General features: G+C 40.8%; 1 pseudogene; it reads left to right on the top strand.

The window, feature by feature from the left end:
- The first annotated feature begins 9,190 nt into the window (after positions 1–9,190).
- On the top strand, positions 9,191–10,515 carry LOC103019645 (COP9 signalosome complex subunit 8-like; annotated as a pseudogene).
- The last annotated feature ends 1,103 nt before the right edge of the window (positions 10,516–11,618 follow it).

Raw genomic sequence — 11,618 nt, forward strand, 5'->3', positions numbered from 1 at the left:
CAGGACCTGGCGCACGGTGTTGAATAAATAAATGGCTGGATCTGACTCTGGTGGAATCCGATGCCACTGAGCAAATGAAGTAGCTGAGGTTCAGAGGGGCTAAGCGTTGCGCAGCCAGGACTGAAATCTGCCAAATGCAAATTCAGGGCCTCCTTCTCCTACGCCCCATAGAATCCTGAAGGGCTTCTTCAAACAGGGGCTATTTCATTTTACTCCTCTGTGTTCATTTCTGGACTATGAGGGCCTAGATTTCCTTTCTGGAGACACAAGGTTTTGTTTGTTTTTCTCGTAATGACACACTCGGCATCATTAAGTGTCCGTGAAGAGGAATCTTTTAGTTGCATTAGAAACGTGGTTTGTGACCACTGAGAGCCTTGGGAAACGCAGCTCTCCTAGCAGGAAGAGGCAGGCCGCTAATGAAACGGCTTTCTGGGGGCGGGGTTTCTGCATTCTCTTAGGGCCGACTTTAGCATTATTGCCAAGGAAAAGCTTAGGCCATGTCTGAACGACACTGTGATTTGTGAGTATAAACAGTTCAGATCTAAGCAAAGCGGTTCTTACCCAGAAAAAGAGTTTCCCATCCATAGCTGCTTTCCCTGACTTGTAAATTGTAACTGGTACAAAATACTTGACACTTTGCCTTGATTTGAAGTTTACTGAGGGAATCAGGACAAGTAATTGAGCAAGAGTATACTTTTTGATGTTAACTCAGTATTGTTTAAACCATTTTATATGAAACCCTTAAACCAGGTTTGTGCCATAATTTCTTGCAATTCCTTTTTTAAAAAAAGTCTTTATGATGATGTCAATTTTCTTGCTTGGAAGTAACCTTTGCCAGTATTATATTTTCACTTGAAACATCCATCCTAGTAATGAATATCAATCTACCACTTTATTTTGAAATTTAGTTCTTACATGTGGTTTTGTGAATTCTTAAACCTCACTTGAAATATTCTTCTTAAAAATCCACTGTGCAGATCCATACTGATTTAGCCCATCTGTTTTGATGAAAATAATTTTGGCTTTAGTAGGAAAGAGGGCATGAGTATTTCCTTGCAATATTTTTCTCTCACTGAAAAACCCATGAATGAAATAAGACCTCAGGATTGCCTGAGATAATTTACATACTAATTAATTAGCACAGTGTAATTGAGAAAGAGAGACAGAGACAGAAGCAGAGGCGCTCTGGATGTGAGCAGACATGGGCTCCGCGGTCTGCCAGCAGCATTGATGGTGAGTGAGTTGCTCCTCCTCCCCAGGTCTCTGTTCACTCATCAGTCAAAACCCTGAGGGCTATTTAGAGGATAAAATGAGAGATATTTGGAAAGAGCCTGGCACAGTAGGTGCTCAAGAAATGCTTATTCCTTTTTACTACTCACAACATCCATCACCTTCAGCCTTTAGAAAAAGGACTGTTTTCCTCACCTGTAAAATGGGAATAATGACACAACGAAGGTAGTATAGTATAGGATATTGACTAAGAAGAGCATGGGCTCTGGGCTCAGACTGTCTGGATTCAAATCTCAGCCCCACTACTAGCTGCGTGACCTTGGGCAATTTACTCATTCCCCTTTTCCCCCATTGTACTCCTGTGTAAAGAGAGGGTGGGCAGAGGTGATAGTACCCATCACCCAGGTTGCTTGTGAGGACTCAGTGAATTAATGCACTTGACATAGAGCTGCCTAGCCTTCTTGCGCATGGCTTCCTTTGGCAGTCTGCCGAAGCCTCTGGACTCCTTCTCAGAATAATACTCTTAAATGCATAAATACAGTACTTTAGATTACAAAGGGGAAACGAGTTATAACGAAATAAAGTTATCAACGTATTTTTAAAAACAGATTTGTGGTATATGTGCTTCCCTGATAGCACATTAAATAAATAACAGATTTAGAGTCCGTCTAATATCGACCACTATTTCAAAGTAATAATGCGTGGAAATGGTATTGTGAGAACTGCAGCGACTGCAGTGTCCTGGGGAAGTACCTGTGATCTTGCTGCTGGCGGTAAAGGCACAGGTATTGCTAATAGGGCTTTGATTTGTTATCGACATTCATAATGGAAGGAGTGCTTGCTTTCAGTTAGAGGTGAAATGGAAATTAAATTGTAACCGTTTCCCAACTAAATTTAGGGGCATCAGATTAATAACATGAGTCTGATTAGCACAATAAATGCCAGCTAGTATTACGTCAGAGGGGTCATGTGGATTGTGTGAAATAATGAATGTGACAGCTGTGGCAAACATTGGGCACTTGAGACAAGGGAGCTATTTCAGTTGTTTTCCCCCATCCATAGCTGTACTGCATGAAAACAGCCATAGACAATATGCAAAACAAAAAAAAAGTGGGCCTGGCTGTATTCTAATAAAACTTTATTTACAAAAACAAGTGGCCAGCAGGCAGGATTTGGCCCATGGGCCTTAGTTTTCTGGACCCGGCATTGAAACATTGTTCCTTGAGGAATGCTGAGTTACACTTAAAACATGTCAATGTATTGTCAAGTACTTGGTACAGGACCCTACTAGGAAGTGCTGTGCATATCCTTGATAAAAACTAGAAGTTAGTCTACAGATGATAGGTAATCAGAATAAACTGAATTTTCTTGGCCTGTTACCTGCTATAATGTCTAGACTTGCCTTGTCTATGAAGACATAGAGAAACATAAAGCTGACAGCAAGGATGACATACTGAGTAATTAGAACCAGTAACACTTTAATATGTGGGGAAAGCAAATGACACTGGAAACTATTCATGACAATATCATTTGGGATCTGGAGCTTTCTCCAAGGAGCCGTAACAACCCTGCAGCTGCTGCCTGCTTGGCACACTGTGTGTGTACAGTAGATGCTTGTTAGCTGACTGGCTCTCCCCCATGGTCCTGATGAGTCTCCAAGGAAGAATAGAAGCAAGCGTATATTCGTTCTGAAATCTTAGTACTTCCATTGTACAGACAGTGTTCTGGAATTTCTAGGGCTGATGGAAAGAAAGGAAAACAAAGTAAGATGGCTTGGAGTTCATTAGTTCATTAGTTCATTAGTTCATAGTGGTTGTGTTAGGAAATGAGATGACAGCTTAGACCTAGAGGGGTTTAACCTTCCAGCCAGCTATGCAAGTAGGGTGTCTGGAGCTAGTATCTCTTGGTGTCCTTTTTTTCTAGCCCCAACACTAACCATTTCTTTTTTTTACTGTCTTGCTTAGTATCTGCCTTCAACCAGGAATAAAAGCTCCCTATGCAAAAGTCATCAAGACATTGTACATGAGAGGGCCCACAACTTTGGTGTATATGGTCTGACCCCAAATTGGCTTAGACACAAACACAGAGGACTATAGGCAGCTGCCAGTGTATGACTTTAACCAGATCCCCTTCATGGGAACAAAAATTCTACAACTTCAATCCAGGTCCCACCAATGGAAACTGCCTTCAGCTGTAGAAGTCTTCACCAGTGGTTCCTGCTTCCTCTGCTTGTCGGAGTGGAAATATCCCCATTGCATCTGCCAGGGCAGCAGGGCAGAGCTGTACTCTTGTCAGGCCAGGCTACAACTCTGGAAAACTTTTCTCTCAGAAATAATGTTATCTCGAGTCTTGAGTTTTACTGATGTCAGATCCTACCTTTTCTGGGTTTTTTTAGCTGTGGGGCGTGTCCTTACACCACACAGCTGGTATCACGTAAAGAAGTGGGTTTGGGGGGTTCATCTCAGTCAGCCAGGCACCATTCAGAGGTTTGGTCCTGAGCCATTTCACACTCTGCACTGGTTCCCAGTCCTCCTGGTTTCTGACCTCATATCTCATTGTCAGTCTCACCTTTGCCCTACTTACCTCATGTTCAGTATTGCTTCTCCAGCAAAAACCATTGGTTACCTTCTTTACTATTGTCTAAATTTTCTTAGCCTGGGGGGATGGGGCTCAGTGAGGCTTGGGGGCAGTGCTAGGGTTGTTGGTGAGAGTATCCTGGATATAGCTGAAAAGATGCCCAAACCAAGAGAGTGGGCAGAGAGGAGAAGCAAGTGGGAACTCAAAGCCAGTAAGCTAGAGAAGGGCATGCAAGTATGTCATGAAGCTGAGTAGGCAGTGGGGAGCAGTTATTGAAAGCCAGGCTGTGTGGCCAGGGAGTGGAGGAAATGAGAGTAAACATTTGCATGTTGAGAAAGTGAGTAGGAGGACAAGCCTAGCTAGATGTCTGAAACAGGTGGATTATTCATGGCCAAATTGACCCCTCCTCCAGAAGGGGCATGGTACATGGTAGGGTCCAATGTATTTAGAGGCCAAGGGGCAGACAACCACTATATCAGTCAAGGGAGGCTACTTTACAGTGTTGTAACTACCCACCATTTCAGTGGCTTAAGGTGACACACGCTTGCGCTTTACTCACATGCTACATGCCTTACATGAGTCAGTGTGGCTTTGTACCACATAGTCACTCAGAAACCTAGACTGACAGACGTCTTCCATCTGGTGGCTACACTGCCCAGAACATGTGGCCTCTTTGGCTGCCATTTGGAAAGAGAGTTGCTTACCAGCCAATAAATGCTCTGGCCTAGAGTTGACTCATATCACTCCTGCTCGTTGCCCATTGGCCTGACCTAATCACATGGTCCTGCCCAACTGGAAGGGGGGCTGGGAAACGTGGGGAGCACATCAATGTTCGATGGGCACTAACTACAGGCAGCATTGAGATGATGTCAATGGCTGCTCCAGGGCCTTGACATTGACAGAGCCCCTCCACGGATAGCATTTAGTCTGGGTTTACTCCAGCCACACACTTGGGTCCAAGAAAATGAAATTTCCAAAATAACAGCCTATCTGCTGGCTACATAAACCATAACTTTATGGGACAACAAACACTGGGTTTTAAACAGTTGCTTCACAAATAGAGTTCGAAGCCTTGCCTATTAGTAAGCTGGGAATGACCTTAGTGACCTCAAGCCTAGGATGGTCATGTGGCGACATTGTACAGTGAGCAGGGAGCTGTGGCAATCTATAATGACCTCTTCCTTCCATGGTCCCTATCCCAGTGAGTGACGCCACCATGTATCCAGGTGAACAAGCCAGAAAACTTTCCAGCCTTCTCTGCCACAAATCTCTCCTTCACTCACTAGGCTCCTATCCCACTGGCCTTTTCTCTGTCCCTCATACACTCCAAGTTTGTTCTTGTCTCCAGGCCTTTGCATTTGTTATTCTTTATGCCTGGCATATGCTTCTGGTCTACCTCCATCTTTATTTAACTATCTCTTACCACTGTGCACAGCATAGCCTACAAAATATGAGATCACCACCACTGGGTGGTGATGCAAGGCCAGTCACTAGAATGTAAGCTCCATGGGACCAGGGACCACTGTGTATCCCCTGGAATATTAAGAAGCTCAATAAATATGTGCTGGAATGATGACTGGTCATAGCGAGTCACCAGTGAAGGCAATGTAGAGTATCCCCTTTTCACTTCCATAGTCTTGGGGATCACATGTGACTTATGTTTAACTTCACCTTCACATGGGGCAGTGTAATGGTGGAAGTAGTTTCATAGAATTTCTTTCCATGCTTTGCCTCTTCCTCTGGGTGAAGAAGTCAGACCCAAGAGCAGCTTCAGTGATTTGTTTTGACTATGTCTGATAAGCAAGTAATCGACATCAAGCACTAGTGCTCTGCAAATGACTGAAAGCCTTTCCTATTATTTTTTCTGGGAAGTTTCCCTTTGATATAATCATTTTGGGATCATGCACATTGTTTCAAGCACACAACCTTCCAGTAGGATCAGTTCAATGTCTATCTCGTTACCTCCCCTCCTCTCCCCTTCTCCATGCATGAGACTGTAAATTACATGAAGGCAGGGATTTTGCCTATTTTGCTCATCAATCTATTCCCAACATCCAGCGTGGGCCAGGCACCTCATGGGTGTTTAACTAATGTTTGTCGAATTAATGAATGAGGCCAGAGATGGGATACCCCTGATTCCTGGTTTCTAAGCCATGTAATACCCAGAAAAGAAATCTTCTGTTTTATTTGCACTCTGGGTCACTGGTCACTTGCCTTATTGTTAAGAAGGATCAAGCTTTACTGAAAGGATTTCACTGGCAAGACAAGTTGATCTCATTTTGGTGAGCCCATTCTGGCCACATACAGTGTTACTGGGATCTTAGAAAACAAAAATCCAGTATAATTTTCAACATATTAAAAGTGATATATGTCTTAAACAACCATTGTGTCAAAGAACAAACCAAAAAGGAAATTAGAATATGCCTCGAGACAAACGAAAATGAAAACACAGCATACCAAAACTTATGGGATGCAGCAAAAGCAATAATACTAAGATGGAAATTCATACTAATAAATACGTATATTGAAAAAGAAGAAAGATCTCAAAATAACCTAACTTTACACCTCAAGGAGCTAGAAAAAGAAGACAGCACAAAGTTATCAGAAGTTATCACAAAGTTATCATATGGAACCAGAAAAGATTAGAGCAGAAATAAATGAAATAAGGAATAGAAAACAATTTTAAATACCAATGAAATTTAGAGTCGGTTTTTTGAAAAGATGAACAAATCAACAAGTCCTTAGATTGGCTAAGAAAAAAAAAGAGGACACAAATAAAATCAGAAATGAAAGAAGAGAAATTACAACTAATGCTACAGAAATAAAAAGGATCATAAAAGACTACTATAAATAATTATATGCTAACAAATTGGACAACCTGGGAGAAATGAGTAAATTCCTAGAAAAATACAATCTACCAAGATTAAATCATGAAAAACTAGAAACTGAACAGACCTATGACTAGTATGGAAATTGAATCAATAATTAAAAACCTTCCAACAAACAAAACCCCAAATACCTTCACAGGTGAGTTCTGCCAAATGTTTTAAAAAGAATTAATGCCAATCCTTCTCAAGCTCTTCCAAAAAATTAAAGAGGAGGGAGCACTTTCAAACTCATTTTGAGAGGCCAGCATTACCCTGATATCAAAGCCAGACAAAGACATCACAAGAAAAGAAAATTACAGACCAATATCCCTGATAAATATAGATGCAAAAATCCTCAACAAAGTACTAGCAAACCAAATCCAACAGCATATCAGAAGTATCATATGCCATGAACAAGTGAGATTTATCCTTGGAATGCAAGAATACATGGAAATCAATTAATGTGATTTACCACAGTAACAGAATAAAGGATAAAAAATCACATGATCATCTCAGTATATGCAGAAAAAACATTTGACAAAATTCAACACCTTTCATGATAAAACCTCTCTACAAGCTACCTACAGAAGGAATGTACCTCAACATAATAAAACCATATATGACAAGCGCACAGCTAACGTCATACTCAATGGTGAAAAATTAAAATCTTTACCTCTAAAATCAGAAACAAGGCAGGGATGCCAACTCTTGCTACTCCTATTCAGTATAGTACTGGAAGTCCTAGCCAGAGCAATTAAGCTAGAAAAAGAAGTAAAAGGCATACAAATCAGAAAGGAAGAAGTTAAACTGTCTGTATTCGCAGATGACATGATTTTATATATAGAAAATCCTAAAGACTCCATTAAAAGAAACTGTTAGAACGAATGAACAAGTTCAGTAAAGTTGTAGGATACAAAATAACATAAAAAGCAGTTGCATTTCTATATACTAACAATGAACTATCTGGAAAGGAAACTAGGCAAACAGTCCCATTTACAATACCACCAAAAAGAATAAAATACTTGGGAATAAACTTAACTAAGGAGGTGAAAGACTTGTGTACTGATAACTACAAAATACTGATGAAAGAAATTTAGCAAGACACAAGCAAATGGAAAGAAGTCTCATGTTCATGGATTGGAAGAATTATTATTGTTAAATGTCCATACTACCTAAAGTGATCTACAGTTTCAATTCAATCTCTATCAAAATCCCAAAGGCATTCTTTACAGAAATAGAAAAACAGTTCTAAAATTCATATGGAACTAGAAAAGACCATGAAGACCCATATCAATCTTGAGAAAGAGGAACGAAACTGGAGGTATCACACTTGCTGATTTCAACATATATTACAAAGCCCCAGTAATCAAAACAGTAAGGTGCTGACATAAAGACAGACATATAGATCAATGGAAAAGAATAGAAAGCCCAGAAATAATTACATACATGTACCATCAACTGATCTTTGGCAAGAGTGCTAGCAATAAATAATGGGGAAAGAATAGCCTCTTCAACAGATGGTGCTGGGAAAACTAGATATCCACATTCAAAAGAATTTTAATTGGACCCTTATCTTACACCAAACATAAAAATCAACTCAAAATGGATTAAAGACTTAAATGTAATACTCAGATCTGTAAAGCTCCTTGAAGAAAACCTAGTGGAAAAGCTTCATGATGTTGGTCTTGCTAATGATTTCACAGATATGATACCAACAGCACAGGCAGCAAAATAATAAATAAATAAGTGGGGTTTTATCAAACCAAAAATCTTCTGCACAGCAAAAGAAACAATCATCACAGTGAAAAGGCAACCTATGGAATGGGGAAAAATAATTCCAAACCATATATCTGATGCAGAGTTAACCTTCAAAACATACAAGGAAGCCCTACAAATCAATAGTAAAACAAAACAAAACCCAAGAACCCTAGTAACCCAATTTAAAAATGGGCTAAGGACTTGAATAAATATTTCTTTAAAGAAGACAATACAAATGGCCAACAGGTATATGAAAGGTGCTGAATGTCACTAATCATCAGGGGAATACAAGTCAAAACCACAATGAGATAGCACCTGTCAGGATGGCTCTTATCAAAAAAACCCAGAAGAATGTGGAGAAATTGGAGCCCTTGTACACTATTGGTGGGAATGCAAAATGATACAGCCACTACAGTATGGAGTTTTCTCAAAAAATTAAAAGTAGAATACCAGGGACTTCCCTGGTGGTGCAGTGGATAAAACTCCGTGCTCCCAATGCAAGGGGTCCGGGTTTGATCCCTGGTCAGGGAACTAGATCCCACATGCATGCCGCAACTAAGAGTTTGCATGCCACAACTAAGGGGCCCGCGTGCTGCAACTAAGGACCTGGCGAGCCACAACTAAGGAGCCCGCCTGCCACAACTAAGACCTGGTGCAACCAAATAAATAAATAAATATTTTTTAAAAAATAGAACTACCAAATGATCCAGCAATCCCACCTCTGGATATTTATCCAAAAGAATTGAAATCAGAGTCTGAGGTCCGGCTCGGCGGGGAGGTTTGGTGGCGGTACCAGCCGGGAAAATGCCAGTGGCGGTGATGGCGGAAAGTTCCTTTAGTTTCAGAAAGTTGCTGGATCAGTGCGAGAACCAGGAACTCGAGGCTCCAGGAGGAATTGCTACACCCCCAGTGTATGGTCAGCTTCTAGCTTTATATCTGCTTTATAATGACATGAATAATGCAAGATATCTTTGGAAAAGAATACCACCTGCTATAAAATCTGCAAATTCTGAACTTGGGGGAATTTGGTCGGTAGGACAAAGAATCTGGCAGAGAGATTTCCCCGGGGATCTATACCACCATCAGCGCTCACCCGTGGTCTGAGACGGTCCAGCCAATCATGGAGGCACTTAGAGATGCCACCCGGAGGCGAGCCTTCGCCCTGGTCTCTCAGGCATATATGTCCATCATCGCCGACGATTTCGCAGCCTTTGTTGGACTTCCCGTGGAAGAGGCTGTGAAAGGTATCCTAGAACAAGGATGGCAGGCAGACTCCACCACAAGGATGGTCATGCCCAAAAAGCCAGTTGCAGGGGCCCTGGATGTTTCCTTTAACAGGTTTATTCCCTTTTCAGAGCCTGCCCCCGTCCCGCCCATCCCCAATGAACAGCAGTTAGCCAGACTCACCGATTACATGGCCTTCCTCGAAAACTGACTTACCATTCTGAGTTCAAGATCCACCTTCAGCATCCTGAATACTGACAGAAAAATGTAAAATTTTTATTTTCAATTTTATTGGATGGATTAAGCACCTCAGCATTCCTTACTGAGTATGTGATAAAATACGTATATAATATAAAGTATATTATATATACTTTGTCCTTAAACATGCTGAATCGTTGTTGAAACAGTTCTCATTTTGTAATATTTGACAGTTTGGATGGAGCCCGTCCGTATTAGGCAGTCAGTTTATATTTCCTAGTGACTCATAAAATGCAGCTCTCCTGCCTCGTGTAGAACAGTGGTTGTCAGCTGTTTTCTTCTGCCCCGGCTCATAGCACACTCCCATCTCTACCACAGGTTGATAGTTGCAGTGATGCATCTGGGGTTTGAGGAGGACTGTCCCCAGGGGCAGTATCTGAAGTGCTGGGGACTCTGATTCACCCCCTTTGGAGAATATGCTTTTTTTCTCTCCCCTCCTGAGAATCACAAATATAAAATGCTGAGATAGAGCTGAGGAACAAAGACCATCTCCCTAGTAAACCAGCCTGTTAACTTTAGATTTCTTTCTGAGAGTGTGAGTACATCCATTGCTGGCAGTGGAGGGCTTGCCATGAAAATGCGACTTATTAAAGACATTCATGAGAAGTATTAAGTTGTAATGTTTCCTTTCAGAAGAAGGGATTAAGGGTGGAATGCATTGTTTGGGAAAGAAGCTAGTAAGTGATACACTTTGTATCAGGCTATTGGTTGCTTATATTTAGCCCTTGGGTCAAGTTCTGCCCTTTAGAGAAATACTGAACAAGTTTTTCATTGTTTGTGTGACAGCCCTCTGAATATTTGAAGTTGTTTATTGTATCTTCAGGTTAAAACCACCCCCTAGTTCATTTATTCTGCATTTGTTCAATAAATATTTAATTGAATTCTTAAAAAAAAAGAAAAGAAAGAAAGAATTGAAATCAGTAGCTTGAAGAGATTTTAGCACTCCTATGTTCATAGTAGCACTATTCCCAATAAGCAAGCTGTGGAAACAACCTAAATGTCCACTGACAGATAAATGGATAAATAAACTGTGGTATATACATATAATGGAAGACTATTCATCTTTAAAAAAAAAGGAAATTCTGCAGTATTCGACAACATGGATGAACTTTGAGGACATTATACTAAGTGAAATGAGCCAGTCACGGAAAGACAAATACTGCAGTGATGGCACTTATATGAGGTATCTAAAATAGTCAAATTCATAGAATCAAAGAGGGAAATGGTATTTTCCAGGGGCTGGGGGCAGGGGGAATGGGGACTTACTAATCAATGGGCATAAAGTTTCATTCAAGCAAAATGAATAAATTCTAGAGGTCTGCTGTGCAACATTGCACCTGTAGTCAACAATAATATATTGTACACTTAAAATTTGTTAAAAGGTAGATCTCATGTTACATGTTCTTTCCACAATAAAATAAAATAAAAATAAATATTAAAAAGAATGCAAAAATGTGATCTACCTCCTCCTGTGATAATGATGGTAATAGTAATAGTAATAATAGTATTAGCTATCATTTATTGAGTGCTTATTATATACCAAGCACCTTGCTAAGAGCTTTGCATGCATTGCCTCCTTTAATCTCAACAGTGGCTTGAGCTCCTTTCTCTCCAGGGCCTTAGTTTCTCCTGGAAGAAAGTGAGACACAGCCCAGTGTTGGGGGCAGGGATCTGAGAGGCAGCAGCCAAGAGCTGCAGCAGGAA

Source organism: Balaenoptera acutorostrata, chromosome X (genome assembly GCF_949987535.1).
Source record: "Balaenoptera acutorostrata chromosome X, mBalAcu1.1, whole genome shotgun sequence".
In the NCBI taxonomy this organism is placed as follows: domain Eukaryota; kingdom Metazoa; phylum Chordata; class Mammalia; order Artiodactyla; family Balaenopteridae; genus Balaenoptera; species Balaenoptera acutorostrata.